Genomic DNA, 7,583 nt, shown 5'->3' with positions numbered 1-7,583 from the left:
CGTAACTGAAGTATTCCTTACTCTATAGAGGCGATAAACACATGATTGTTATAATTGCTTACAGTTGTGAGGGCTACCCTTGTGCGACCCACTGTGTTTACTGGCCAGAAAGTTGATATCTTATGCAGGAGATACGAAGTTGGCCACGGCCTGTCACCACCAGGCAAATAAAGTCGTGTCTGGGGATGGTGGGGTATTACATTAGTTATGTTCCCCACTTTACCATTTTAGCGGCTCCAGTGACAGGGCTCTTAAAAGGATGAAAATCAATGATAGTTTGCTGGAAAGACCAAGCGGAAGAGGCTTTTTCTGCTTTGAAGTTGGCCCTTTGCGGGTCACCGGTCCTGGTAACACCCGACTTCAAAAGGGAGTTTGTGATGCAAACCGATACCTCCAAAGTTGGCCTTGGGGCTGTACTGTCTCAGGAAATTAACGGGGAGGAGCATCCCATTGTTTTCCTGAGCTGCAAGCTCCCCCCAGCCGAGACGAGGTACAGTATAGTGGAGAGAGGGTGCCTGGCCATCAAATGGGCACTCAAGTCTCTCCGCTATTATCTGTTGGGGAGAAAGTTCCACCTGGTGACCGATCACTCCCCTCTCAAATAGATGATTCAGGCCAAAGAGAAGAATGCCCGGGTCACCAGATGGTTCTTCTCTACAGAACTTCAAATTCACTGTGGAACACAGAGCAGACCGGTTACATGGGAACGTGGAAGCCCTGTCCCGGGTGCACTATTTTGAGGGTGTTCACCCCCTCAAGGTTGAACAAAGAGGGGGGTATGTGACACAGTGAGGGGTTGCTTGCTAGATGGGAGATATTTTCCTCCGAGCATGTGCTGCTGTGACTGATTGACAGCCAAGTGAGGTCAAGCACCGGACCGGATCTCATATGCCGGTCCAGGTTTTGCAGACTCCTAACTGTCTTAAAAGCCAGCTAAAGTGCAGTAGGTCTGTCTGTGTTAAGGTGTTTGAGCCTGGATGCATGTTTGTGACCTGTTTAGGAGGACACGTCTACTATGATCAAGACTTGAACCTGTAGCTGGCCAGCTAAGACCTGTCCTAGGTTGCTAATATAGCTTATATGTTTATACAGCTAGACCTGCCAATAACCTTAATACAGTTCCTATGTTTGTGTGTTAAAGACAAAAGCAGAGTTATTTACAGTGACTTCATGTTTGGATGTCATGTAATAGTTATATTTTGTGTCCACAGAAGCAGAAAAAGATAATGTCCCTTTAAGTTTTATTATATAATGTAAGGTAAGCTCAATGACACAGGAGACACAACAGAAAGCATAGAGTTAAACTTTTGTTGCTTTGCAGGAATCTTGACCAATCCTAGCTAGCCTTACATAGCCCAGGAGTTTTGACCAATTACAGTCAGCCTCACACACAGCTTGTGTGGGAAATTCCCCTAGCAGGAGATGCTGGAATCATTTTTCACCAGAGAGAGGAGCTGAACAGACACACTCCACTAAGAGCTGTGTTTTATGGAAGCAAGAGGCCAAAATAGGTATTTAAAACAGTTATATAAGTTCCTACTGTTAATACAGTGATTAGAACTGTATACTGAACCAGTTATGTGTGTTTACTTACAGTTCCACCAATTGCATACAAACAAACTACTGAGCCAGACAACCATCAATTGCAAATACTATACAATTGCAACCATTCAAATTCCATATGGCAATCCAAATTGCATACAACCATACCAGATCATACTCAACCAATCTGCAAATAGTTACTGCTAACTGCATACTGTAAATTGCGACCAAATTCAGCAAGTATAACTATTAGTTAGACCTCAGATATACCTCTCAGAGAGATCATAAAGTGCTTAAATAACTTAAAGTGAGAGTACAGATACTCAAGTGAGAAATATATTCACCATTTTATGTTGAATGACAAGATTGAACAGTTGAACCACCATCTTATGCATACTGCCATTTTATGAATCTTTATGCAACACATGTTTTGTACATGGACTATCTGCTGCGGAGGCGGTAGTGTTATATGAACAAAAGTTAAAGTTAATAAAGAAGTTATTTCAAGCATTTGGTGTGCTCTTTAAACCTACTGTTTCCATAGAACGGCGCTAGAGGAATTACAGAGTAATAGAAAGTCTGGTTAGACTAAAAGTCAGAGATATCAGAATTCTTCTAATGCCAGAGTGCAAAAGGCACTTCATAGTGCTGCGCCTGCCACAGAACCCTTTAAGTGGATCTGTGTCAAGGTGTGAACACACACCAGGACTTGACCACTATACGTGGTACCTGCAGCACGGTGTGAACTGAACACCAGGACTTAAAACCAAGGTGAAGTTGTTTTCTGTTCTGTGAAACCTGACTAGTTTTAATAAACACTGAATTCTGGTAAAGAACTGTTGTGGTGCCTCTGTACTGCGTCTGCTCTCCCTGCCTGCCGCTTCCGCTTTACACCTAACAAAATTGTCACCACAGCTGGACAGGTTCCTCCTCGGCTGTGCAGCCTTGTTACAGAGGAAAAAAATGTTTAAAAAATTGCTAATAAATAACAATGATGAAAAAAGTTCCCCAATGGTCTATCCTGAACTTTGAGGAGTAGACCACAGGATTTGGAGGCACAAATTGTGGCTGCATTATCAGCAGCTGATTGTAGAACAGCACAGAATCTCTCCTCTGCTGTTTCACTGTCAGGTGCTTTACTTTTGCGAGTAAAATTAAAACTGTCTGTTTATCGACTGGCCATCCTGGCCAGTCCTGCATAGGGAAGCATATTTACCTGTTCCCCGCCACTGTGTCTTCGCTCTTTCACTGCCCAGTCTCAACTGCCTTTCTCCAGTCCCCCACTGTCAACATCCACTATGACTCCACTGCAGCCAATAACTGGTTGCAGCAGTGACTTGATCCCCAATTGACATGATGCAGGTGGATCAGGTCATCAATGAGGTCAGGCATTGGCTGCAGTGGCATCAAAACAGATGTTGATAGTGAGGGACCCGAGGGAGGCAACTAGGGAGCAAAGGAGCCTGCACAGCAGGGAGTAAGTATGCTTGCAGGTCTGGCCAGGATGGGAGTCTACCAAAAAAAAAAAAATATATATATATATATATATATATATAAAAGGTGACCAAAAAAGGGTGTGGGGCTTGTGGGGAAGGAGTTGTGGCCTCAAAAGGGAATGGTGTAGGCCAAATTGTGCAAAAAAAAAAACATCGGAAACCAATCAATTTGTTTTACCAATGGTTTGCAGCCTGTGGTGTCCACTCATCGGATCCCACACATCCATACTTAAGAAAAAAGCAATGAAATTTAGAAGAGAAAAGCAATAGCAATAAGTGATCGAGTTACATTACCATTCACAAGATTTAAAGGTTATCCAAGACGTAAATATTGATGACCTGATCACAGGATAGGTCAATAGTGAATTTCTTAAAATTTGTTTTGAGTTCTATTCTAAGATATAGGTATGAATAAACTCGGCCCAATTTGAAAGTGCTCGAATTGCCCTGAAAAGTTGTGTATGACACTCTGAGGTCTCCTAGGACTGTATCCAACCCCTTTCAAGCGCTCTGACACCAAGATAGCATTAGTAATGTCTAAGTGACAGTGGCATACTGTATATGACTGTGGGTAAGGCCTCATGCACAGAAACATTTTTTTTTCTGTTTCCGTTCTGTTTTTTGCGTTCCGTATACGGAACCATTCATTTCAATAGGTCCGCAAAAAAAAAACGGAAGGTACTCCGTATGCCCTCTGTTTCCGTATTTCAGTTTTTCCGTTCAAAGATAGAACATGTCCTATTATTGTCCGCATAAAGGACAAGGATAGTACTGTTCTATCAGGGGCCAGCTGTTCCGTTCCGCAATAAATGGAATGCACACGGACATCTGTATTTTTTGTGGACCGCAAAATACTGAAAAAGCCATACGGTCGTGTGCAAGAGGCCTAAAGGTAATAAACAGCCCGTTTAATAACACACTGCAGTATTGGATTTTCTGATCTTATTCCTTCTCTGTCTTCTGACCTGTAAAATGGTGGCCATGATTTTGAAACATTTCTCCAAATGGAATCACAAAATATTTGGGTTTAGCTAGAATGTGAGTTTTTGTGAACTTCAAGATGAATTAATTTCATTCATGTTTTGAAATGTTTATTTTGTACAAGCATATTGGGGGAGATTTATCAAAACTGGTGTAAAGTTGACCCTAGCAACCAATCAGATTTATCCTTTCATTTTCCAAAAGAGCTAGGAAAAATGAAAGGTGGAATCTGATTGGTTGCTATGGGCAACTAAGGCTACTTTCACACTGGCGTTTTGGCTTTCCGTTTGCGAGATCCATCATGGGCTCTCACAAGAGGTCCAAAACGGATCAGTTTTGCCCTAATGCATTCTGAATAGAAAAGGATCCGTTCAGAATGCATCAGTTTTCCTCCATTCCGTCTCCATTCCGCTCTGGAGGCGGACACCAAAACAGATCCGTTTTCTATGACTCAATCTGGCACAATAGAAAACAGATCCATCCTCTATTGACTTTCAATGGTGTTCAAGACGGATCCGTCTTGGCTATGTTAAAGATAATTCAAACAGATCCGTCTGTGCAGATCCATGACGGATCCGCACCAAACGTGAGTGTGAAAGTAGCCTAAGGGCTCTTTCACACTTGCGTTGTTCTTTTCCGGCATAGAGTTCCGTCATCGGGGCTCTATGCCGGAAGAATCCTGATCAGTTTTATCCTAATGCATTCTGAATGGAGAGAAATCCGTTCAGGATGCATCAGGATGTCTTCAGTTCAGGACCGGAACGTTTTTTGGCCGGAGAAAATACCGCAGCATGCTGCGCTTTTTGCTCCGGCCAAAAATCCTGAACACTTGCCGCAAGGCCGGATCCGGAATTAATGCCCATTGAAAGGCATTAATCCAGATCCGGCCTTACGCTAAACGTCGTTTCGGCGCATTACCGGATCCAACGTTTAGCTTTTTCTGAATGGTTACCATGGCTGCCAGGATGCTAAAGTCCTGTTTGCCATGGTAAAGTGTAGTGGGGAGCGGGGGAGCAGTATACTTACCGTCCGTGCGGCTCCCGGGGCGCTTCAGAGTGACGTCAGGGCGCCCCACTCGCATGGATGACGTGAATGCATGGATCACGTCATCCATGCGCATGGGGCGCTCTGACGGCATTCTGGAGCGCCCCGGGAGCCGCACGGACGGTAAGTATACTGCTCCTCCGCTCCCCACTACTACTATGGCAACCAGGACTTTAATAGTGTCCTGGCTGCCATAGTAACACTGAACGCATTTTGAAGACGGATCAGTCTTCAAATGCTTTCAGTTCACTTGCGGTGTTACGGATCCGGCGGGCACTTCCGGCAAATGGAGTACACGACGGATCCGGACAACGCAAGTGTGAAAGAGGCCTAAGCCAGTTCTATTTTACACCAGTTTTGATAAATCTCCCTTATTATGTTTCACCAGAATCTGACTGCAGTTAATATTTTTCTTTCTCAGGTCTAATGGCCCACACAATATCATCCAAGAGTGTCCTAGTTTTGGTATTGACATTTGTTTTACTTGTAAGCTTCACCTTTCATCACAGTTCGAAAAAGGTAAATATCCTGTATCTTGGATTCTGCAAATTGCTTATGATGAGAAGTCACTTGAATTTGTATTTGTTTATTTGGTGGAAATAAAATCAAAACCATCAAAACACATTGGGGGAAATTTATCAAACTGGTGTAAAGTAGAACTGGCTTAGTTGCCCATAGCCACCAATCAGATTACATCTTTAAATTTCCAAAGGAGCTGTGAAAAATGAAAGGTGGAATCTGATTGGTTGCTATGGGCAACTAAGCCAGTTCTACTTTACACCAGTTTGATAAATCTCCCCCATTGACCACCGCATTGACTGCAAAGCAGTTTTCTTCCGGCCGATTGTTGGCATATTTGCCGGAATGCGGCCAGATCTCCGCTAGTCCCCATTATAGCCAGACGGTCCGCTACAAACCTCCGGCAATGCAGGAGTGCAAAGAGGTCTGGTAGGGTGTTCCCTGCCTAAACAGTGTGCCGGATCGCTGACGCTAGTCTGCAACAAGCCTTACCCTGGTTTCACACCTGAGCGTCTCTGAGACGCGCGTAAAACGCGCGTATTTGTCGCGTGTTTTTATGAGCGTTTTCGGCAATAGTAAACGCGCGTTTGACGCGCGTTTGTGTGATTGACAGCAGTGTCCTATGGCCGCAAACGCGCGTCAAAACGCCCCAAAGAAGCTCAAGAACTTGTTTATGCGTCGGGCGTTTTTCAGCGCGTTCGAACGCGCTGTAAAACGCCCAGGTGAGGACCATTCCCATAGGGAAGCATTGGTTTCTCCTTGTTGAGCGCTGTAAAACGCTCAGGTGTGAACTTAGGGTAACAGTTTTGCCTGAGCTGTGCTACGGCTATGGGAAAAGCACTTAACAGTTCAGCCCAAGCAGATCTCAGACGGCAGGGCAGCTGGAGATGTTCGCTTCTATTGCTTCGTGCGCCACTGAAAGTTTAGCTCTTTAGTTGGGTAGTATGTATATGGTGTATTTATGTATGTGTACCATGTATATGGTGTATTTATGTGTATGTGTGTTGCATATATATGGTGTATGTATATGTAAACATGTGTCATAAAGCCACGTGTCCGCCGTTGAGTAGGGAACCTGTTGTTAAAAATTAGAATCCCACCCCTGGCTATATCTTCTGATTTAGTCTAGATAAGGTCTCATGCAATTTGCGGTCCCCAATGCACGGGCAACATCCATGCGGCGGCCGAGACAGATCAAGACCCATTCAACTTGAATGGGTCCGTGATCTGTCCGCACCACAAAAAAATAGAACATGCTCTATAGCTCCTGATTGCGGACCCATTAAAGTGAATGGGTCCGCATCCGTGATGCTGGGAGCACACAGCCGATGCCCGCATATTGCCAACCCACTGTTTACACGCCACAATGCAGCCATGGCTGGGCAACGTCTGTGTGCATGAGGTCTAATGCTGTGATTCTAGGAGCTACCAATCCCCAGATATGAGAAGCTAAAGCAGCCCTCCCCTCTTCAATCTGGAGGAGGAGGGGGCAGTTGGCAGCCTGCAGGAGGTAAAAAAAATATGAAATATATATATAAATTTGGCATTATATTTGTACTGCCCCACAAAATAAAGTTATCATGTCACATATAGCACACAGTGAACGCCGTAAATAAATTCCACATGCTAAAGTTAAAATTGAAGTTTTTTTTAATCTTTACCGCTAAAAATAATAATAATAAAAAATTATTATACTACATATACCCCAAAATGGTTCCTAAAAAGACTATCATCCCTTAAAATGTAAAAAAAAAAAATACATTTTTAAAAGAAAAAATGTAAAATTTATGACTGCAGGAACACAGAGGGCAAAAATTTTACTGGTTCGTAAGGCTAAAATTTGTTATGTCACTAAGGGGTTAAAAATGCAATTGTGTCCCGTAACTTGTACAGTATGCCAACTATATTTACTTCAGACATGTTAAAAATCTATAATAAAAAAGTGACATTTTCCATTTTTAATGTGACTGTAAGAGGGTTAAAGTGGTATTCTAGGAATCG

The sequence above is a fragment of the Bufo bufo genome, chromosome 1, assembly GCF_905171765.1.
Source record: "Bufo bufo chromosome 1, aBufBuf1.1, whole genome shotgun sequence".
Lineage (NCBI taxonomy): Eukaryota > Metazoa > Chordata > Amphibia > Anura > Bufonidae > Bufo > Bufo bufo.
The sequence above is the reverse complement of the archived record's forward strand: the minus strand, read 5'-3'. Positions refer to the sequence as shown.